The 23,950-nt window shown below is 41.2% G+C and overlaps 2 long non-coding RNA genes across 3 annotated transcripts; one reads left to right on the top strand and one right to left on the bottom strand.

Moving 5' to 3' along the window:
- Positions 1-3,861: 3,861 nt before the first annotated feature.
- On the bottom strand, positions 3,862-23,944 carry LOC144035664 (uncharacterized). Its single transcript, XR_013288476.1, has 3 exons — positions 23,909-23,944; positions 23,503-23,599; positions 3,862-4,123 (listed from the first exon to the last, which is right to left on the bottom strand). It is a non-coding gene; the product is annotated as an uncharacterized LOC144035664 (long non-coding RNA).
- LOC144034549 (uncharacterized) lies at positions 8,466-16,842 on the top strand. Of its 2 annotated transcripts, none has more exons than XR_013288245.1 (2): positions 8,466-10,348; positions 13,957-16,842. It is a non-coding gene; the product is annotated as an uncharacterized LOC144034549 (long non-coding RNA). The 2 variants fall into 2 exon arrangements; XR_013288244.1 differs by having other exon boundaries at positions 8,466-10,929.
- Positions 23,945-23,950: the final 6 nt, after the last annotated feature.

Genomic DNA, 23,950 nt, shown 5'->3' with positions numbered 1-23,950 from the left:
GAATGATCTTAAAGACTTGTTTTGACAAATGTTTGTGTGTTTTGTAACACATTTGCACATACACTTGTCCACAGGTGAAACAATGTGTGTGTTGTCGTGTTTTGTTTTGTTTTTCTCCCTCCAAAATCCCCCACCTGGTCACATCACACGGAAGTGAACACAATAGCCTTGTTGTGTTGGCACTATTGCTCTGGAGGGAAATGAAGGGACCATCTTTGCCACCGAACAGCTCATCTCACCCATCCAGGTGTTTTGAGATCACAAAAAAAAATAAAACAATAAAATTCCGATGCTAATGACAATCAGAACAAATGCTCTTCTATATAAGTGTCATTCACTCAGACACAGATTGGTCAGTGGGAAAAAACACGATGGTTAAAGACGTCCCATGTAATAGTAAGTATCTTTTCGTTTCTTTTTTGCTGTTCATGGGATTTTAACAAGTGTAGTCGTAACTGTAACGATGTTATGATTCATTTGTGTTGAGTCATAGAAGAAATTAGGATTTAGCTACCATGACTTGTGAGATTTGGACATGTGAGAACATGCTCTGGATGCTTTTCCGGAGAACCATCTGATTTGTACGTGTTTCTCTGATATGGCAGATTCAGTATTAACAGATTCAAATTCCAAATAAGCAATGCAGCAAGGATTTTTAATTTAATTTTTAACAAGACATTAATAAGCAAAAATAAATAAATAGTTACCGTAGTCAGTCTAGTTGGGGATTATTATTTTTTCTGTAGGTGCTTGAGTCACCAACAAGATTGCTGTTCAACGTTGAAAGCAAGAATCAAAATGATATCCTTATGTAGAGATCTGAAGATCAATAACAATAATCAATACAGTACACAGTAAATTCTGTAGAGTAAATTTGACTTAGTTTTAGAATTTACACTTGGAAGAGAATAAAACAAAGAATTGAAATAAATAAATAAATAAAATAAAAGTCACTCAAGGGTTGGGAGACAACCAATCTACTCCCTGAGCTACGCAGCTCCTGCTGTGTGTTAGTATATAACTCGTGTCCGCTGGAATCTTCCTAAACAATGTTTTTGGTCTTATGTTGGAGGTAAACAAACAGTAGGAGGGGCATAGCTCAGGTGGTAGTGTGGCAGTCCCCCAAGCTGAAGGTTGTGAGTTCGTTCCTCAACTCTTGAGTGGATTTTATTTATTTTTCAAATCTTTATTTTACTCTCTTCCAAGTGTAAATATTAGCTTACTCTAAAACTGAGTCTAGTGGTTCCTCTCTAAATAGAGTCAAATTTAGTCTACATATAAATTATTTTCTTTCTTCCTATTCTTGTTTTTCTTTTTCTTTTTTTACTTCAACTTATATTTTAAACTTCTAATGCGTTTTGTGTTTTCTTTATGTTTATATGTTCAATAAAAACCCTAAACCATTTTTTTATTATTTTTTTTTTTTACTGAATTTACTGTGTAATATTGTCATACAGGGATGAAGCTATTGGAGAGGCTGCTGGTTTTCATGTGGATAGTTTGATAGTGCCTACCTGAGGGAAGGCGCCGGAAGAGGTTGTGACCCGGGTGTGAAGGGTCCGAGTAGATATTGCTTGTTGAGTAACAAACACAAAAACAACATAACTGAGATCAGAACCAAAATGTTTCAAATTGGCACTCGAAGACCACAATTTTCAATCAGTCACAAATAATCTTCAAATTTGGTAGGACGATTTTGAATGGATGGGTGGTGCCGTTTTAAATTTTGCAGTGGCCTTTTTCGCATTGACAAATATCATTTCTCTACAAAAGGGGCCCCTAAAAAACTTCCATGAAGAGGAAGTAATGCATGACTGATTGTGCGAGATCACAGTATTACCACGCTGCCATTCCACATCCCCCGATGAAGGCAATGCAGTATGTTGCTGATGCTCATAGGTTCTTTCAGCCGAGCGAGGAGGCCCCGCCCCCAGCCCGGCCAATAACAATGGACGCCGGCGTGATTAACCAAACAAATGCCACCGGTGGCACAAAAACACGTCTGTCAATGCACGTGGGCATTCCCGACATGCCTGGCTGTTTACGTGCTCCGGGGGGTTCAGAGGGGTTCACGCATTTGTGCGTGTGTGTGACTGGGGGCAAACTGCTTGTATGGACGCAGCCAACCGCCGACCCGAGTGAACTCGCCAGCTGAATCCATGCAGGCTTGTTGCTGTACCAACTGTAAATGAGGTGATCTGCATAGAGGGCCCCGTTCACAAGATTGTCTTTTGTTTTACAGTGGCGCTAGTTTACAGGAAGTCGCCATTGAGATCCAAGTGTCAGCATCCACAGAACACATTCATCTCACTAGAACGCTGGGTTGAGGGGGAAAAAAAACACTGTTTATTGACAGTAGGGCACCCTCCAAGTCCACAGGGGGCAGTATATTACAAAAATGTTCACTTCCATCATAATATGCTTATGACATTTGCTTACTGGTCTTAAACACTACACAATGACTGCTATTTTAATTCCACAAGTATAATAGATGCAGATTAAATATATGAGAGCTATGAATTTTTTTTAAATAAAAATAAAAATGGCCAACCTCCGCCAAGGCTGATATCTGGCTAAAAATTGATGCTCCTCTGTTTACTTTTTGACTAAGTACAGTGTTAACAAAAGTGGGAAAAAAAAGTGAGTCTTAATTTTCTGAATGATTATGCATAATTATCCTTAAGAATGTTTTTGTAACAATTGAACATGGTCTGGCTTCATTAATAAAAGATAGATGGTAAATTCGATTTTAAAATAGTCTGTGGTACCCTCCTATAACTTATTTACTGCCCGGCCATTGACAGTGAATGAAATAAATATGTTTAATAAAAAGTGAGAAGTAATGTGATTCATATTATGATGATTTTATTTTTAACTTAAAAAAAAATCTCAGTCATTTTTCCTTTCAAAAGCATATATGCCAAGTCACAATGGGATGATTAAGTCAGACTGCATGTTAATGCTTTACTGTGGAGCTCATATAAAATTCCCACGAACTGTACTTCCCTATTCATCCCAACAAAGATGATATCAATGAAATGGACAGTGTGCTTACATATGAAAGTGAATTTGCATGTGTCGCACATTTCTTATCCAGACTTTATTCGCTGCTTTTCACATTTTGAAATGCTTGTTGTCATTAATGACCTACATTGATTTTAACTCTTAACTAGGGGTGTCAAAATTAGTGTGTTCATTTTGAGTTCAGTTAAAGATCCTTTAACGGCACTAATATTTTTAACGTGCGATTAACGACCGCAGCAGGCACATCCACGTCAAAATTTAGCAGTAATAAATGTAATAATAATGCATATCTTTGTGGAGAATGGGGTCAAGATGTATTTTGCAATTTTAAAAATGTGCATAATTTCAAAAGTTACTTCATGTTAAAGATTAGATAGCTCTTAATATGAAAAGAAAAATGCACTGAGCTGTCAACGTCTTACAAATGCAATTATGCCATTTGGTGGCAGAAAAAAATGACCTCAACACAAATCAATATCACACTCGTTTCTAATTTAAACTCAATTTGATGAATTATTATGAAATGACTGTATCAATGCCATATTTCTATTGGTATAATATTTTTTCCACTTTTATGTTAACAAGAGTATGAAAACTTAAAAAATATATATTATACATTTTATTTGTACATTTAGAACCGATATAAAATCGAAGTCATGCAATTAATTATGATAAAAAAATTTGAATCGCCTGACACCCCTTATCTTAATATATAATGAATGCAGATGTTATTTCACCTGCTGGGATGGGTGATGTATTTTTTTAGTACCCATAAATAGAAATCAACATTTTTTATTTATTTATTCATTTATTTCCAAAATGTCCTGTTCCCAAGTACTATGAGGTACAGCATTGAGTACTTGTGCACACAACATCGTAAACGAGACCCAATCAAATGCTTTGTCACAGCAGGCACTAGTTAGGGAGGCAAATATGGAAAGAACATGTGACGCCTTTTACTCCAGTGACGTGGGATGTTATTCAGCATGCAGCTACTGAGCTTGACTGGGGTGGTGGTGGCGGTCATAGAAGACACTGTTATCAGGCTGTGGCAAGCGAATGACAAAGTGACACGCACTCCCCGCTTCCACTTGACGTCCTGGAAACAAAATAAAGAGTCCGGGGAGGGCAGACATGGCAGTCAGAGCAGTTTAGCCTTTTCCAGCCCTTGAATAATTAAACAGCTACTGAGCGGATCACCACAAATCTATTTTTAGCCGGGCAACAAGAGCTGGACAAACTGTCAAATACACACGGGAGTGAGTGAGGCGGTCGTATTCAACATGCAACATAAACACGACATCACATGACGCCTGCAGCCCAAACAACATCAAATACAAGATGACTGTCATGAATCGGAGGATGACTTGCTCCCCGAGGCAAAATTGTGACACTTTGTTTGCTCTTAATATGGATTCACTTTGTTCTAAAATAAGCTTCAGCAATGCAATAAATGTCACTGACTGACAGAGCACTTTGATTTATTTTGTCTTCCATGGAACATTTTTCTTTTTACTGGAACTAAAGTACTTTTTAACACACCGAAAGAACAACTCATAAAAGCTAATGGCACTGAGCTGGATAGAAGAGAGATGCTTCTGTCTACTCCAAGTCAAAATGTAAAGTTATACTATATAACTTTTGGACGTTTCACAAAACACATTGGCTTCTAATGTAGAAGATGGCTGCTTTGTCGTTGCCATGGTGACCTGGGATCACCTACCCCAGGGTTACATACATCATCTGCGGAACAGCCAGAACACCTCGCGTGTTGTCAAGTCAACCTTAAACATTTCTTTACATTAATATGTTATATGTGACCTCAGTAGTCTAAACATGACATTCTGATTAATATTACATCATGTTATGAAGCAAAATCCTGCTGTTTTTATCCATCTCAGGGGGCGGCCATTTTGCCACTTGCAATCGACTGAAGATGACATCACGGTTGCTCGGGGCTCAGGCAAAGACCAATCACAGCTCACCTGTTTTCTGAAGCTGTGCTGTGATTGGTTGTTACCTGAGACCTGAGCAACATTGATGTCATCTTAAGTTGACAGCAAGTGGCAAAATGGCGGCCCCCTAAGATGGATAAAAACGGCTGGATTTTGCTGCTTAACTCATATTCTACTAACATAATATCACCCAGAATACCATATTTAGACTAGTGGAGCTACATAGAACATACTATTGTCCCCCCCAAAAATTGGGGTTAACTTCCCCTTTAAATTTGCATGTAATGCAATGTTTTTTTTCTACATACTGTATATCTAAGAGGAGTGGCAATGTTCAAACTGGGTATAACTTACAATGGCTTTTTTTGTTTGTTTTGTTTTCAAGTACAGTACATTTGAGTATAGCTGAGTTTTTAAGATTTTTAAGACACTCATTTGAGTCCCACTGCTATAAATGAAACGTTTGGTCACATCAATACTTCTTTTTCTTGCACTTTTATGTATAGTACATTGCTGCTCTCGTGCTTTTTTTCCCCACTACAACGTCATTATTGTCCTTGTTTTGGTGTAAAGAATACAAAATATTTTTCATAATATTTCAAGTCAGCACATGACTTCTTTCATGATTCCACTGTAGACACGTCATGCTTGACTGCGTTCAAAGGCATACATTCAACCGTGACCATATTGAATCTGCATATGAGTGACCTATACGGTCCAAGATGCTATCTTTTAGCCCCAAGCTGAAGTTGACCGGCACTTGTGCTTTAGCCTACCACTGAACTCCGTCCTTGCCCCTCCTCCCATAAGCCTGCCGGGTAGAAATCCTTTACATCCTCTCAGGATATTATCAAGTATGTTGAGTTCAATGGAAATCCACAAGGGCAAATAAAGGATAAGGGTTAGGATGGGTTAATCTAATGTTTCACAAACGTACTAAAAAGTATGCATACTAAAACTCGGGGTACTGGAATGTTGCACCACACCTTGGGAATACTGTAGCTACTGCATTGGAAAATAGCTACTGTGCATGTCAATTTTGTAATGAGAGATAATGGGTAAATATTTGTGTGTCCCTGAGTTAAACATTTTCAAATGAATTATTCTGTTTTCATAAAAAGTAACATGGTGACTGGCCACCGTGCATGGTGGGGTGGCACCCTAGCATGCTCGATTGATCGTCCGCCACTGGACAAGATCACCATATTTCCAGGTTTTCAATTCAGTTTTTTATGCTATTTTTGTTTGGTGGTTATTCTAATATATTGCCAATATGTGCTATGTCTCAATAAAGGTTGTAAAATGCTTGTAAAGGCTTGTTTGGAAGTGTTTTGTGCGAAATAACGTGATGCTAACCCTATCAAGCACAGAACTACAACAAGAAAAGAACAGCCAAATTCACAATTTGACGTGACCAGGGGTCTATTTCACAAAGCAGGTTTAGTGAGAACCCTGAGTCAAGAAACCCTGAAACGTGGGAAACTCTGCGTTCCAGAAAGGGAGGTAATAAACCAGAGGAAAAGAGGGAACTCTAGCCTTTTTCATAAAAAGAGGTCATTTAAACTCTCGGTCAGTTACACAGTCCATGAACCTCACATGGTCGGTTGCAGGTTTTTCACAATGAACCTTGAGGTTTTCTCTGTCCCCGCCTCCTTTCAGCCACACACGACATTTCATTTCCTCATTCATAAAGTCCTCTGTGGCGAGTTTTTGCGTGAATACGCCTACAGCAGGGGTGGCCAAGTTCGGTCCTCGAGAGCCCCTATCCTGCCTGTTTTCCATGTATCGCTCCTTCAGCGCAGCTGAATCTAATGTCCAGCTCATCAGCACGCTTTGCAGAAGCCTGATAACGATCCTGATCATGAATCAGGTGTGTTAGTGGGGAGAAACATGGAAAACAGGCTGGATAGTGGCTCTCGAGGACCGAACTTGGCCACCCCTGGCCTACAGTCTTCTGTGGCGATGCGGTGTTGCACTTTTTTTTTTCTAAAGACATGTTCAGCTTCGCCATATGATCGCATTTAGATTTGCAATTGAGAGGGGTAAAAAACAAAGAGGAAGCAGAGGGCGGCGCCGCGCTCTGCTTTCCTTTCCCTTTCTGATGCCATAGTGACTCAACGAATCGGGGATCCATTGATGTGGTCTTTTTAGTGTAATGGTAACGCCAGGTGAAACTACTCTGCGTTGATATAACTAGCTCAAATGAGCTATCCTGGAAGCGTACATGCAGTTTACTCTCTAAGTGTATGTCAACTCGCTGTTCAGTGTTAGTCTCGGTGTTTGTTGAACATGCTTCGTGAAATGGACTCCAGGTGTCCCAAGACTTTTGTCCATATAGTGTGTGAAGAATAAAATTGGCCTCTCCATGATGTCATCCGTATGTTCAGTGATAGCTGACTCTTTGCAAACGAACCTCCAGCTCCTGTTGACCAGAGATGATGTCACTCGCCGACGCAGTCAGACCGCGTAGCAACAAATTAGCTTCTGTACGAATTCATCAACAAAGGAAGCTAATAGGCGGAGGTTTGGCCGCCCGTATCGTTTTAAAGGTCACAATAATGACGAGGTCACTTCCACCTAATCACATATCTGCCAACACAAATTGACAATTGTTTACACACAATGGAAAAGTCCCGACGCGGATGTGACATATGACAACAGTTACTTGATAGTCAGAACCTTCTGCGGCGACGTTGGCGCAGATAATCCATTGCCACGCAAACATGAATAAGAGCAATAATGGGTTTTATGCACTTGTGTGCGTAAAGCAATCTCATCCATATGTGCCACAGTGAGGCTCCGTGACGGCTCCAAACGCAGATAGCGGCAGTGAATGCAGGAAGCCGAGCGTGCTCTGCTAATCAGGGGGCCGCGCTGCCTGTGTTGCCGTGCTGCTGAACTCAAAGTTGGTGGAGCGGAAGTAATCTCAGCTGCTCACTGAGTGCATTATTTTAAGCTACTGAGCTAATGGCTTCCTCCTCCTTCCTTATAAAACAAAACAACTGGGGGGTGGGGGGGGTGTACGTGTCCCTAGCAGCAGCAGCATCACGGCTTGTTGAGTAACAAAGTCCTTTCGGGACCTTTGCCATCCACCTGAGTGCCTTGCCACCCACGTTTGGATCACTGCCATTTGCTTCTGCTTTGCCAGGGAAAAGAATTACAACTGCAAGGAAGCCTTCAAGCACATTTTATTGATCCGCTGACCTCTCGCATGGTCTATTTTAACGCTTCGCCGGAAATTACTAACATGATTCAAAAGGAAAAGGCTTGCAAATTACACACACATACTGCACGGTATCACTGGGTCCTTCAATAAGTAGCCTATTTCCTAAATGAAAGACTAATTGGGTACAATGAGAATGTGAATGGCTAATCTTAAAATAGAAGCAAGATTTTTTTTGTCATTATGATGCAAAATTCATTTTAAAAAATGTTTTATTTTGCGATGTTGATGCACACTAACATTTATTCCCCCATTGAAGACATTTGATATTTTTAATTTGTGGGTTTACTGTTTTTCAATTTACTTATAGGCATATCAATGTGATATAATCATGAGTGTTTAAAAGAATACAGTGGGATGGTGATTTTGTGAACTTAATTTGATCTTTGTACCCTCAAATGCTGTTAGAGGGGCAATGTGCATGATGTGTCAGAGTCTCTTGTCATTTAGGGACTGAAGGTCTGGGGTCAGATTTTGATTACTTCTGTTCCCCCAATCAAGAAGGGGAACTGTATAGAGATGTCTGTTTACCATCAACCTTACACCTTTGTTCAATCTAGGAGATGACATGTCTGCCCTTTGTTCAATCATGAGACAGGAGGAGGAACCTTTTAGTTTTTTGTATAAATGTGTCGATGTTCTGTAAATTGTCACACTCTTGAGGTCATCACGTTGCATTCAGACGTGGTGTCTTAATGGTGTCTTTGGAAGCTTCTAAATAAATTCTTGCAGGAAAACTTCTTCATCAGATCTCGGATACAATGATTTTGAACACGCAAAGATTACACTTAAAATAGTAATCATACAATTCCTTCATTTTGGTGAACCCGACGAGCGACGTTGCGAGCTGTGGCGTTCACGGACGGATGCAATTCCAGGCGCCTAATTAATTACGGTGAGTGGACATTTATCCACGTTTGAGGAATTGTGTCTGTTTCGAGTCGCTGCAGCTGGTATTCGTCTTGAAAAATTACATTGTGATGAGATCTGTGTGAAAAGGTGTTAGTAAAATTTGAAGTCGTTGTGTTGGACACGAAGTCCCTGATTTCGGATTTTACTACGGTGTTCGAACTGTACACGTACGTGGTGACGACAGCATTGTTTACGGAAGTGTCGTTACGTTGGTTGTCTCGCTGAAAGGGAAACACAGGCAGACGCAGCGGGTTGCGCCGCTGCTAAGAAGTCGAAAGATTCTTGAATAATTTTGATATTAAAAAGTATAAATGGACACAGCGTACGTACGCCGCTGTTATAAATTTGGTACTGAGAGGCACAGGTAGACGCAGCGGACTTCTCGCCGCTGTTAAGAAACCGTTAGATTCTTGAATAGATTTGTTCAGCTGGTAGACACATGCGCAGATGAGGTACGTAACGTTACGATGATGGTGCACAATTAAGCCGGATTGTTGCAAACGGGCTGAAGCAGGCGTTTTATTAAAAATTACAGGAAACACACGGCAGTCTCGTTCTGAAGGAATTTTAGAGATTGTAAGTCCCTGCATTTCTGAGGCAATTGTTGAGTACTTGTAGAGTTGGAAACAACTTTTCGCTGCGAAGGAGCCAAGAGACTGCTTTGTGATCGTCTTAAAGCAGTATTTTTTCCGGGCTACAGGTTGACGCATAGTTTTTATTGTTTGTGAATGCTATTGCTAAGAAATCGAGAGATCGCGATATTTTTGTTTTTGGATAATTTTGTTTAGCTGAAAGGAGCGCTCCGCCGTCTAAAACGGCATATGATATTGAATTTCCACGGCGAATATAGGAGTACTGCTGTGTGAGAAGTGAGTCCGTGAAGTTTCAGGATATATTTATTGAAGTCGCGCGAAAGGTATTTAATATCTGTTTCATTTTCGTCTTGTTTGTGTTTGTCTGTAAAAAGAAAAAAAAAAGGGAAGTTTTTTTTGAGGGGGATTAATGAGAATATTTTTTTGATCTGTTATATCGTAGTATCATAAGTGAGACGTCACTGACTTTATAAATATTAAAAACGACTAATTAATACATATAATGGACGACATTTTTGATCAAGACTCCGGCTGGTTTGATTTGCATAAACTTCCGGTCCATATTCTGAATCTTTCGCTGAGCGAACAGATAAAGGCTGCAACGCTCGTAATGGTTGAAGCGCTCCCACCACGCCAGAGAAGTAAGTCGAAAAATCTTTTATATGAATGGATGCGTACTAATTGTGATGATGGTTGGTTTCCATGTCTGGAGTCTAAGGTATGTTTGATTGCATTAATGAAATCCGTGGAGCTTGCGTGTGTGAGACAACGCCGGGTGTTGACTAGCTCCGTGAAAAACACATCTATATTTTCTTCGAATGGAAGGAAAGTTAGACGACAATGTAAGGTCGTGGACCAAATGTTGGTCAACGCTAGAATGCTTGCTTTGGGCAGCTCTGTGAAAGTTGCTCGAAAAGCTGTGTTGAGCGAGTCCGCTAGCCACGGCTCGGCTAACGGCAACGTGTTTGATGACCGCATGGCTGACGCGAGGTTAATGACTCCTCCAGCGTATGCGGAAGCCAGTGCGAGTGTTGAATTTGGTCCTAAGAACCCGTTTACTCAATCACCGTATAGTACGGCTATTCAGATGCTACAGGATTTGCAAGCTCCTATATTGACAGTAAATGGTGGTAATCTCGATGTGAAATGGGAGTCGGGGAATCGTGACGAGGCGTTAACTGGCGACTCCGTTGAGACGGCGGCTAGTGAATTAGCTGCGGGCGTAAGTGCTTCTATTAAACAGATGGAATGGGATTTGAATAAATTGTTAGGCATGAGAAATGACCCAGAAGACAGATTGAATAAGGCAAAAGATTTCGGATTGGAATTGGCTCGGCATGCGGAGATTCCACAGTCTTTGCGTTCGAGATGGCGTACTAATCTGATGCGTTTCGAAAAGGCCGCTAGAGATGAATTGGTTGAACAAAATTGTGCATTGAGGGCCGAACGTGAGGAATTGATCCGACAGCGAGAACATGAGATGACTGGAGAAGTTTCTGTTAGCTGTCAAATTGAAAATATACATAGAAAATTAGCGAAGCTAACATGTGCGGTGGAGAATGTTGCTGGGTCATGTGACCTCAGCGTACCAGATGGACTTTTAGACAGTGCTTCTAATGAAATAGTGACTCGCTCTAAGTCAAGTTTGCAGGCACCCATGTTGACGAAAGTTGATCCGGCCACTGGAACTTCTGCTACTATATATAAGCCATTTCTGCCTACAGATCTGAGCGTGTTACTTCAAAGACTGCCGCCATTACAGGCGGGAGGACAGAATTGGCTGAGGTCTTTGCAGAGAGAGGTGGTAGGTCAGATTTTGACAGCGGGGGATGTGCGTGCATTGTTAACACAGGCGTGTCCCTTGTCTCAACTGGAGACCTTAATGTCTAATTCTGGGATGCCTTCTCTACTAAATGAGGAAGCGCTAGCACGTGAGAATTATTTATCACTTTTTGAAGTATTAGGTGAATTATTTCCGATTCCAGAAATTGTAATTTCGGATTTATTTTTCACTCAGAAAATTGATGAGGACGCTGCTACATTCATTGATCGGGCACTTGTCGAATTCTCCTTAAAGACTGGACACTTGCCAACCGATTCTGTATTGTATTCACAAATTTTTCGGTCTGCAATTCTAAAAGGAGCTCCAAAACCAATTGTGCAAGCTATGGAAACCAATCCGGACTTGCCAGGCGCCGAACATGTAAGGTGGTTGAGTCATCTTAAACATCATTTGAGAAGGTATGCAAAAGATATCGTATCAAAAAATGATAAACTCAAGAATACTGAATCACAATTGACAATGCTACAATTACAAAATTTGAGAAAACAAGAGGAGGACTTTGTGAGTTCGGCTTCCGTGGACATGTCATCCCCTAATACTGTTGGATCAGATTTGATTATGTTTCAGAATGGGACGTCATATGATCGGAATCGTTGCTATAGTTGTGGAAAAATGGGCCACTGGGCAGAAACTTGCCGGAAGGAATCAGTTGTCAGCCGCAGAGGTCGGCGTATGCAACGAGGACGGCAGAATGAAAGGCAGAGAGGCCGTGGCTTCTTTCACCAGAGGGGGCGTGGAGCTACACGTGGCTGGTCAGCGCCACGACAACAATATCCCTCTATTCCCAACCAGGAGTTCCTGCCGCCAACTAGAGGACAATATCCGCAATGACTGAGCTCTGAATCTGCTCTCTCAGAACCGATGATGGATATTAAGATAGGGGGCACAACTCTATCATTTATGGTGGACACAGGAGCACGACATTCTACCATAATGACATTGCCGCCAGAATGCAAGCTCACAGAAAATGACATTTCGCTGGTTGGATTCAAGGGAGAAAAAACTGTCCTGAATTTGACGAGCCCCATACAAACTCAATGCTATACACAAACTTTCCTACATGAGTTCGTCTATGCACCCAACTGTCCGGTGAATCTAATGGGACGGGATCTGCTCATAAAAACTGCGCCACTGATCCAATGTGGATCGAAAGGACTCTCGCTAAAATTCCCAGATGGAAATACCTTCTACTGCAGCGGAGCCACTACCTCTGAAGTCTCCTCCCAGTTGCCTGTGATACCTCAACACGCCATGTCCTGCATCTCGGCTGACATCTACTGGGCTAAAATCGACACTGATTCCTCCGGTTGGGTGAATGCTGAGAATTTTTGGTCAAAATGGTCAAGTTGGGTTAGTAACCTCCGAACATATGATGTCGTGCCAGATTGTATGCATTGTACTCTATATTATGACAGGACAGGCGATGACATGTACAGTGAAGCCTTCCAGAAAGTTGTGGGCGACACATGGGAATTGCGGGTAGGTGATCTGTTCGCAGGAAGGCCTGGTGTTGCATTTTCTGTGAATCTGACTGAGGAACAAGCTCAATGGTATGTGATGACAGAACCACCTGACAAATCTGTGCCGGCATGCCATCCTCATATATCATTGAGGGTGTCATCCCAGCACACGGCAAAAGATCTGGGTCCATTTGTCCTCGCATGCACAAAAGCAACTGATTGGCAATGTTCAATACACTTAGTTTTGCTGTATTCAAAATCGCTTGACGCCTATTGGATTAAATCTGACATGTTTGCTCCAATGTCTGTTTTAGAGCATCAGCTCTTAGATCGGCATCACGGAAGAGAGTCATCCGATAGCGATTTTGCTGTTGAAATGTTAAAAACCTTGCCTGATGCATTCTGGTCCACAGACTCGACAGATGTGGGCTTATGTGACATTGCTCCGCTAATCTTTGAAGTAACACCCGACTCCGTTTGGGTGCCGCAGTACCAAATGAAACCTGTCGGAAGAGCTGGCATCTCAGAAACAATTGCGGGATTGCTAAAAGCGGGAGTTCTTTGCAAAATTGATAGGTCTAACTACAATACTCCTATTCTCCCAGTAGAAAAAAAGAATACCGGAAAATTTCGCATGGTACACGATTTAAGGGCTATCAATTCTAAAGTTTTGACACCTGCCTTGCCGGTGCCAAATCCTCATTCTGCGCTGTCACAAATCAGTCCTCTGCACACCCATTTTACCTGCATTGATCTGGCGAATGCATTTTTCTGCATCCCTCTTGACGCGTCTATGCAAAAGTATTTTGCATTTACGTGGAATAACGAGTGTTATTCATATACTCGTCTGCCTCAGGGATTTGTGTTGTCTCCTGGAGTTTTTAATGCTTCCCTAAAACAGTTGTTGTCACCTTTACAACTCCCTAATGATGTTCTCCTGGTGCAGTATGTAGACGATCTGCTCCTGGCTGCGCCATCCGAGGAGTCTTGCCTGCAAGCTACACAGCTCTTGCTCAGCCACCTGGCTAAAGTCGGTTTGAAATGTTCCAAGGACAAACTCCAAATTGCCCGACCACAGGTTGCATTTTTGGGACGTCTCATATCAAAACATGGAACAGGTATCTCTCCATCACATAAAGATGACATCTTGCACCATCCCAAACCGACAAATGTAAAGCAAATGCTATCTTTTTTGGGTTTGTGCAATTACTCTCGCCATCATGTTCCTGATTACGCGGAACTGACTCATTTCCTCAGACAATTGGTGAATGAGAAAGGTATGAGAAACCTGTCACATGTACTTGATTGGACCCAAAATGCTGAGACTTCTTTTGTCTTGCTAAAACAATTTCTGTCGTCAGCAGCGGCTCTGGTCGTTCCTGATTACACTAAGATGTTTTATTTGGACGTTTCTGAAAAGGCATCAAGTGTATCGGCTGTACTTTTCCAAAAAACGGTGGATGGCAACAGACAAGTCTGTCTGTACGCATCAACACCTCTTGAAAAATATGAGCAGCGTCATCATTTATGTGCAGCATTTTCTTCCGCATTAGCACGATTGATTCAGAAAACATCTCATATCGTGTTACACCATCAATTAACGGTAAGAACGTCACATAGCACAATACAATATGTGACTAGCCAAGCGTTCACGATGACAGGGGGAAGGCAGAGAAAGATTGAGTCCGTTTTGACACAGCCTCACATTTTGTTTACACACGAAGGAAGAAATATGGCGGATGGTCTTCTCGAGGGTCAACTGCACTGCTGCACTCAGCGAACTCTACAAGACAACTCACTAAGGGATGACTTTTACGACATCCCACTTGACAACCCAGACTTGACGTTATTCACGGACGGCTGTTGCTTTAAGGGAGAGAACGGACTTCAGTCAGGGATTGCCGTAATGCAAATGACAGGTTCAACTTTTGAACTGAAAATGGCAGAGAGACTGACAGGGACACAATCGGCTCAACGGGCAGAAATCATCGCCATGACTTCCGCATTAACACTAGCAAAAGACAAGACTGTGAACATTTATACTGATTCAGCTTATGCTCATGTTGTTTTGCATACTGCCATCCCAGAATGGCTGAGAAATGACTTTATGACTGCTTCTGGGACTCCCATTAAACACCAACGAGACATTTTTGATTTAATGGATGCATTATTATTACCGAGAAAAGTAGCGGTGATTAAATGTAAAGGGCATTCAAAAAATGATGATTTTGTCTCAGTAGGGAATGATTCCGCAGACAGAGCTGCGAAATACGTGGCCGGATACAGCCCAGAACTTCAACTTGTGGTGAGCGAAGGTGAATTAGGAGACAGACAAGAAATAACTCCAGAAACAATTAAACAGTGGCAGCTGACTGCAAGTCCGGAAGAGAAGAGTGTTTGGCTTACAAAAGGAGCGAAACAAAATGATGCAGGTATCTGGCTGAGAAAAGGTAAATATATCCCACCACAGAAACACTTAAAAATCCTAATTTCTGAAGCCCACGGAATATGCCATGTTGGTATAGACGAAACTTTGAGGAGGCTACAAAATTGGTCTCATCCCTACATGAAACAGATCGTGAAAAGTGAACTGCAGGACTGCAGTGTTTGTAATAAATTCAATTGTATACCCACAACCAAACCCCCTCCGGGTACTCACGATCCCGAAGTCACAGCTCCGGGTCAAGTAATTTCAATGGATTTTACTGATATGTTAAAGCCAGTTGAAGGTTACCGGTATTTACTGGTAATTGTGGATTCCTTTTCCGGATGGCCGGAAGCATATCACTGCAAGTCTGAAACAGCAGAAGTTGTGGTAAAACATTTAATTAATCATTACATACCGTCACATGGATTCCCCAGGAAAATTCGGTCGGATAATGGCAGTCATTTTAAAAATAAGCATTTACAAGAAGTTGAAAAAGCATTGGGGTTGAAACACACATTTGGCTCTGTTTATCATCCTCAATCACAGGGACAAGTTGAACGAATGAATAGAACTATCAAAGAAAAATTGGCAAAAGCACTAGCTTCATCAAAATTGAACTGGTTGCAGGCTCTGCCTGTCGCGTTGATGAATGTACGCATGTCGTTAAATTCAGCTAAAGGTTGGACTCCGTTTGAGGGTCACAAAAACAGGCCATTTCCCGCCCCCAATGTTTCGCTGGGAGAATCACAGGTTACCAGGCCCCCAGTAATTAAGGAGATAGTATCTACATTCTCCAAGCTAACAGATAACCAAACAGAGGTTCCTTCAACAATAAATGATTGTGAATATGTGTGGTTGAAAGTGACTAAACGTAAATGGTCTGCCCCCAGGTGGTTAGGGCCATTCAAGGTGAAAGAACGTACATCCTGTGCGGTGCGCCTGTATCGGAGAGGGGATACTTGGTTTCATCTCTCGTCTACCAGGCCGGCTGGCTCTGGCTCAACGCTGCCACCAAGGACAACCATCTGCTGACCTACGCCAACACCAGTTGGAGCCATCTAACGGATCCCACCACACCCGGTTCCAGTGTCTACCTGACAAGCTGCCCAAGGACAAGGAGGAGGTCGCTGAAAGAAGAATCATTGGAGTGCCTTTTCCCTGGGCACACGGAGGAAGTCGCTGAAAGAAGATTCATTGGAGTGCCTTTTCCCTGGGCACGGATTGACACGGTTGGAAAAGCTGATCAAGTGTCAATCTGCTGGTTGAAAGGGGGAAATCACTCAAAAACCCCTTTTCATCAATTCACAAGGATAGAGTCACACTGGGAAAGAAGTCCCGTGACCTTTCCTTGGATCGCTGGCAGTGAGCCAGGGTTCAGAAAGAGGCTGACAACGCCTCTTTCTTTCTTTCTTTAAAAAAAAAAAAAAAAAAAAAAAAAAAAAAAAAAAAAAACACAAATCAACCAACGCTCAACGGAAGAACTTCGTCTCAAGATGGCTTCGAAGAAGAACTCTTCTATTAATTACTGCATTGTGATAATTTTTCTCTTGTTAATTGTTTTTCCATTTTGGTTTTTCATGAAACCCCTTGACGTAAGTTCAAATACAACACACCGTGATAAAAGAAACGTTATTTCTACCCAAATTCCATGGATAATGTCCTGGGCATATGATAACTCAATTGTCTTGACCGTCGCTCCTAACACAAACACATCTGTCAGTCTCCCAATTAAATCTTTGAAGGGATTTAGTAGTGGAGGGCCAACTAAGGGAGGTCTCTGGCTTAAGTACTGGTGGTATCTAACTGGAAGTGTTTTAAGACTAGACTGGAGTACCATAATTACTACTCAAAGTGGCCGATACTGGCCGTCAGGTTCCAGCAGGGAGGCAGTTTTCTTTAGCAAGAGAGTAACATTGCGTAAAATAGGAGCTCAACTTGAATTAACTTTGGTTCTTCCTGAAGGTGATATCCGGCCACCTAATGTAACCATAAATAACACCTTCTGTTATGGCCTAATGCTGTGGGCATGGTTCTCTGGTACTGATCCCTATTTTCCAATTTTAATTTGCATTGATAAAACTATGACTAAATCAGAACAACCTAAAATGACTAATTACACATTGGAGTCTGGTGTAAAGGCTTCTAGCTTCCACGTAGACGGAGTAGTTGAATGGTTTCGGGTGACAACGGGTCTGTCTGGTGGCAGTAACAATTGGCTACTGTTAGCAAATGAAGCCGCACATGCTTCCGGGAAAGATTGCGTCGTATGTGTGGGCCCAAGACCTTTATTAAGGGTAATTCCTGCTAAAATAGAGGATAAATGTGTAATGGAACTGATGAATAAAACTGTCCCCAATGATAAATGCTCTAAATGGGATAAAATCTATCCACTGGTTGATTGGCAAAAAACTAAACCTATTTTTTCAAATAAAGTGGCGGAGGGTGATTTTTCATGTATTAAAATGTCAGGTAATGGGAAACAATTGGGGAAACTGAATCACACCACTCACTGCATTTCAGCGACAAATGTGGGTAGTAAATTTCAGCCTCAATCCAGAGCTGACATATGGTGGTGGTGTGGGGACAGCCGGATATTTGATAAGTTACCTCTGAATATGAAGGGATATTGTGCTCTCATCACCCTCCTTCTGCCAGTAGATATTTTCCCTACATCGGTTGATAACCTTTTGCAAATTGTTAATACTTGGCAACCAAATTTTTCTCATTCTTTTCAGAGAGCCAAAAGATCCACTTGGCAGGATCAAAATGTTCCCACATACATAGATGCGATTGGGGTGCCACGGGGGGTTCCAGATGAGTATAAGATTGCGGACCAGGTGGCTTCAGGTTTTGAATCTTTGATTTGCTGGTGGTGTACCATTAACAAAAATGTAGATAGGATTAATTATGTACATTACAATGTTCAAAGACTAGGAAATTGGACTCAAGCAGGTTTTGAGGCTGTACACGGCCAGTTGTCTGCCACATCTTTAATGGCATTTCAAAATCGTATAGCTCTTGATATGTTACTTGCCGAAAGAGGGGGTGTTTGTTCAATGTTCGGAGAACAGTGTTGTACTTTTATTCCTAATAATACTGCACCGGATGGAAGTTTAACCATTGCAATTGAGGGACTCCGAACACTTAATAGAAAAATGAAAGAGCAGTCCGGTATCGATACGACAATTTGGGATACCTGGATGGATGCTTTTGGAAAATATAAAAATTTGGTTTCATCAATTTTAATTTCTGTATCTGTTTTCGCAGCTTTTTTAACAACTTGTGGTTGCTGCTGTATTCCTTGTTTAAGATCGTTGAGCCAGCAGCTTATTTCCGCCGCCATAGAAAAGCAAGATGTAAAAAACATATCGTCTTATATGATGATGGAATCTGTAACTTCTAAAGCTATGACCGCTGTTGCAACATCCGATGAAGATCCAGCTGGAATTTTCCTTTAAGACCGTTGTTGAGGGAATAAATGTCTGTATTTTGAACATATATTTGTTCAACTAAGGGACTGAAGACATTTGATATTTTTAATTTGTGGGTTTACTGTTTTTCAATTTACTTATAGGCATATCAATGTGATATAATCATGAGTGTTTAAAAGAATACAGTGGGATGGTGATTTTGTGAACTTAATTTGATCTTTGTACCCTCAAATGCTGTTAGAGGGGCAATGTGCATGATGTGTCAGAGTCTCTTGTCATTTAGGGACTGAAGGTCTGGGGTCAGATTTTGATTACTTCTGTTCCCCCAATCAAGAAGGGGAACTGTATAGAGATGTCTGTTTACCATCAACCTTACACCTTTGTTCAATCTAGGAGATGACATGTCTGCCCTTTGTTCAATCATGAGACAGGAGGAGGAACCTTTTAGTTTTTTGTATAAATGTGTCGATGTTCTGTAAATTGTCACACTCTTGAGGTCATCACGTTGCATTCAGACGTGGTGTCTTAATGGTGTCTTTGGAAGCTTCTAAATAAATTCTTGCAGGAAAACTTCTTCATCAGATCTCGGATACAATGATTTTGAACACGCAAAGATTACACTTAAAATAGTAATCATACAATTCCTTCACCATCCTTTTGCAAACCAACTACAATGAAATCATAACCATGTCATACTGTTAGACGTTTTATTAAAAGCAGACTTATTATTGTCCCCCAAGAGGCTCAGGCCTTGTGTCAACACATTGTGTGTATGCACTGCAGTGCTGCCATAATTAGTCGAGCATGTTTCCATATTTTTATTACGTGCCGCACAAAGGCTGCAGGATGGCAGCACAAAGTAGGCCGAGAGCAGCGACCTCCTAGCACACAATCGTATTTGCACTTTTGTGTGTGCGTGTGTGTTATGATGCCGCGTGTGACCTAGTTGTGTTCGCCCCGCATCCGAGTTTCTGCGCTGCAGGTTACAGTGCGTTGCGATGCACTTTACTTGCTCCAATAAAACTGCCACGCTTGCTTTTGCTGTGGAAATGCTTGCTTGGCCAGCACTCACACTTGAATGAAAATCCATGTAAAAATTCCAAATATATATATTTATATATATTATTAATATAGTCATATTTGCCATATTCACTCTGGTGTCTTTTATACATTATGCAGTTATTGTATGTTCTTGCTTTGGGTTTCAGAAAAAACTGGAACAATACTGGCATGGTATTATCATAATCATTATTATTATTGGGAATCCCACGTTTCCCCCATCTGGGAACTGAATGTCTTTGTTGTAATATAATCGCTGTGACGATTTTGGCCATCGCCGTGGATACAGAGACACAGGTAAACAACAGTCCAGGGGTTGGTACAGGTACAATGATTGTAAGTGATTTTAAAACATGATTAAAGGGAGTTTGATTTGTGATGTTTTTCCCAGTATGTGGTTTGGACTGGAATATCATAGTGAAACTGGTGCTGAGGAGCCAACACAATTGATGCATTGATGCGCTCGGCATTGCATTGATACACCCGAGGGTGCGAAACATTCTCACATTTCTTTCAGTTCAAAGACTGTGGTCGGCGAAACTGTGACCGCATGCCTCGCTCGCACTGTGACAGGATCGCAATGTTCCGGTTCTGTTTTTTTTTTTAAAAATTTATGTATTGTTTTTTATATGACAAAAGTCTTGCGAAAGTTGTTGACGTGGGATATTGCTGAGTCACGCCTCGAGATTTTAAGCTTGGTCATTGTAAGGGAGCTGAGATTTTAACTGCAGTTTATTTGCTCTTTCAGGGCTACTGTTGGAGTATCTGGTCCTTTCTGTAACAATCTGACAGAAGTGGTACATTGTGCCAAACTGAATGCTGACAAGGCCATAAAAAACAAAACACAAAATAGCACAAAAAAGAACCTAAGAATAAGAACTTAAATACACAAGTGCTGATAACTCAACAAGACAAGTTGTAGAAGAGAAGATGCTATTGGGGAGACAGTCAAGTGAAATAAATACAAGATGTGCCCAATAAAACACTTATCTGTGCAAAAATCCTCATCAGCAAGTTGACTTTTTGTCCCAGGCCAGTAGCTAGCCTAGCATTATATTTTCAAAAGAATTTAGAATGAGGTATATTCTGCTTGAACTGGACTAATTTTCAAACAAATAAATGTACAAGAAGAACACCCCCCCACCCCAAAAAAACCCCCCAACTCACTTCAAAAGAATATCAGGCCCCGTGATGATATATTCCACAAAAATGGCTGACATGCTAGCCTAAGAATGCTACATTTGACAAAAACCCATACCATTTACCATATTGTCACGCTAATAACATTTAATCTTATTGAGATAGGCATCTGACAGAAATTGGACTATGGAGAGTCATTTCCTGCAAAGATCTGACTTTGGCAAATCATCGAGTTGGGCAGTTACTGTATGTTATTAGCGTGATTATATTTGAAAATAAGAATAATGCATGCAAGACTACTTTTAGGAGGGAAAAAAATCAGAGTTAAGTGCTTTCAATTCTAAAATGCTTCATCACCTGGTGATCACCTGACGCCATAACGCCACATCAAGGTCCTGCGATTACAAATTCCACAAAGATGTCCGTCCAGCAAATCTAAAAATGTTGAGATGGCATTGCAATCTTATTCTGACACGATTAACTGCCAAATAATATTATTAATAAAAAACATCTACATTATCACTATTAGTACAAAAATCTACATTTTTTTTGTGAGAACCCACTTTGTCAAATACTGGCAAGTCCTGAGACGGCAAATTATATACATAATACATACATACTCAAGTTAGAAACATGGACCTCACTAAAATGCACCTATATGCAAAGAAGCTGTGATCCTTTGATGAGATTAACTTGCTACTACATCAAAAATATTGCCTGCCATATTATTTCAACTACAAAATCGTACTGAATTCTTGCGGGATTAAGGATAACAGTTCGGAACATTCTTGGACAGCCAATCGCCTTCCACGATTGTTCCATCCTTTTTAGTTCAAACAGATTCCCAGTCTCTCTGTGGTCTTCCATATGGTTATATATTCTCATTCTGAAGGAGTGGTGAAAGTACAGTTAGCTCCCATACATTCCTGGTAGCTGCGCTGAGCCTCAAGTGGCTGTTGCATATCTGTGGCCAATGCTCGCCCTTTAATCATCGTCACCGAGAAGGCGCACCAGACTTTACTCTTTAAACGAGAGGCTTAAACATTGTTTTTTCAATCTCAGAGAGTTTATTATGCGAGACTCACTTGTGTAAACTGTCTGACTACGAGCCTGTGACATTTGCTCTGGTAGTTCAGTTGAAGGAGCCAAAATGGAAAGAGGATGCACAAAAACAACAAAACAAAGATGAATTTTTAATACACACGCGAGTCTTGTATAGTTGTCTTAGGGGTCCTCCGAACAAAACGTGACTGACAGGGAGTCCTTCAGCACGCTCAACCGTGACAGCAATCTGTCGTTCTTCCTTTCCACCTGTTTGTTGGGAGGTCACAGGCGGCTGGGCTTCATCCCAGCATGCATTGTGCCAAAAAGGAGACATCTACATATTTGGATTCTACATCTTCGGACCTCATTTCCCGGAAAGAAACCCGAGGCTAAGAAAGCTTGGAGAAATCGAACCTGGAGCCATCCGAATCAAGTCTCGCTATAATTTCCCTTGAGTACATTTTTAAGTTTCTAGATTTCGGATAAAATCCTGCAAAATCCTCACTAGAACTGGTTCCATGTTGGAACCTTACGCAACGATGATCTCAAGTGTGTCATAATCTGTTTTTGTGTGCTGCGAGATAACTTTGCTGTCATACAACAAGATATTGTGTTCAAGTAATAATTTCCATATAAGATGCACTTTATCAGCACACAGACCCTTCTGTCACTTTGCCGGACATCCTGAGGGCTGATATGGTTCCTTTGATTTTGATTTTAACAATCAACATTTTATGCAGCCATCTTTCAAGGTCTTGATTCAATTACACTCAGTACTTATTTACTTTTGTCTATCTTGTCATGACAAGTTCCGGAACCTTTTTCCTATCAAGGGCAGAGAAGGTCCCCATTGTTTACATGCCTGTGAGACTGTTGTATACTCTGTATGCGTTGCTGCTCCATATGCGTTTAAGTTGGAGCTATTCGTTTAGAATTACCGTAACATCTATGCTAATTTCCATTAGCACGTCCGTGGTGTTAGCTAGTAAGCTAGTAGACTTCTGTTTGACAGGTTAAGAACATTTTAGCGTTTAGAAAATCCTCTTATTTGTAGAACTATCTTTTTGTTTCCTCAAAGTGAAGTTGCACGATAGTCTCTCATTTCTTGACACTGAGGGAGTGAGAATAGGGGCTAAGGAATTATTTAAAACATGTGAGTTGCTAAATTTAAGGGTGTTTTTAAAACTTGGAAGGTTTAAAAGTGTTTAGGAGGGATCAAACTTCAAGATAATAATACAATAATCAAACTCTAACCAAACATTTTGTTTGTGTGTGTTTTTTTTTTCAATCTTTGCGCCCTTGCCTTTTGTGCTACAATTTTTTGGTGCTTGAACACATGCTGTCAAACAAAGCACCTCAACATTTTATCTGTGTGCGTGCCCACACTTACCGCTCATGTTTATGGCGGATACATGGTGTTCCACAAAACAAAGAGTTCCTTCAGGGTGAGCAGCAGGGTCCCTCCAGCCTCACAGCCAGGTACCCCTCTGCTGGCAGTGAAGCAAATTTTAATGAACACTACAGAGCAGGAGACCTCCACGGTGAGCGGCAAGCCCCTAAAAGGGCAGCCACATCTACACAACAAAATTGTTTCAAACTGAAGTTCATGACGGTGAAAGAAAAATCCAAGTTCATTAGTTCACATGTGGACTACAGCATACACTATGTAGACAAGGCACACACAGTGATATGGTAGCATTGTTACTAACGCTAGCAAATATTTTTTTTAACAAACGCTTCTGTCATGTTTATGTGTCTTGCCAGTCTGCTGGGTCATGTTTTTCCTTCTCTCTCACATTTGCTGGTATTCTTCTGGGTGGGCGGAGTCCCCAGCTGCA

This window comes from Vanacampus margaritifer, chromosome 15, assembly GCF_051991255.1.
Source record: "Vanacampus margaritifer isolate UIUO_Vmar chromosome 15, RoL_Vmar_1.0, whole genome shotgun sequence".
Classification (NCBI taxonomy): Eukaryota; Metazoa; Chordata; class Actinopteri; order Syngnathiformes; family Syngnathidae; genus Vanacampus; species Vanacampus margaritifer.
This window is presented reverse-complemented; position numbering and strand designations above follow the sequence as displayed.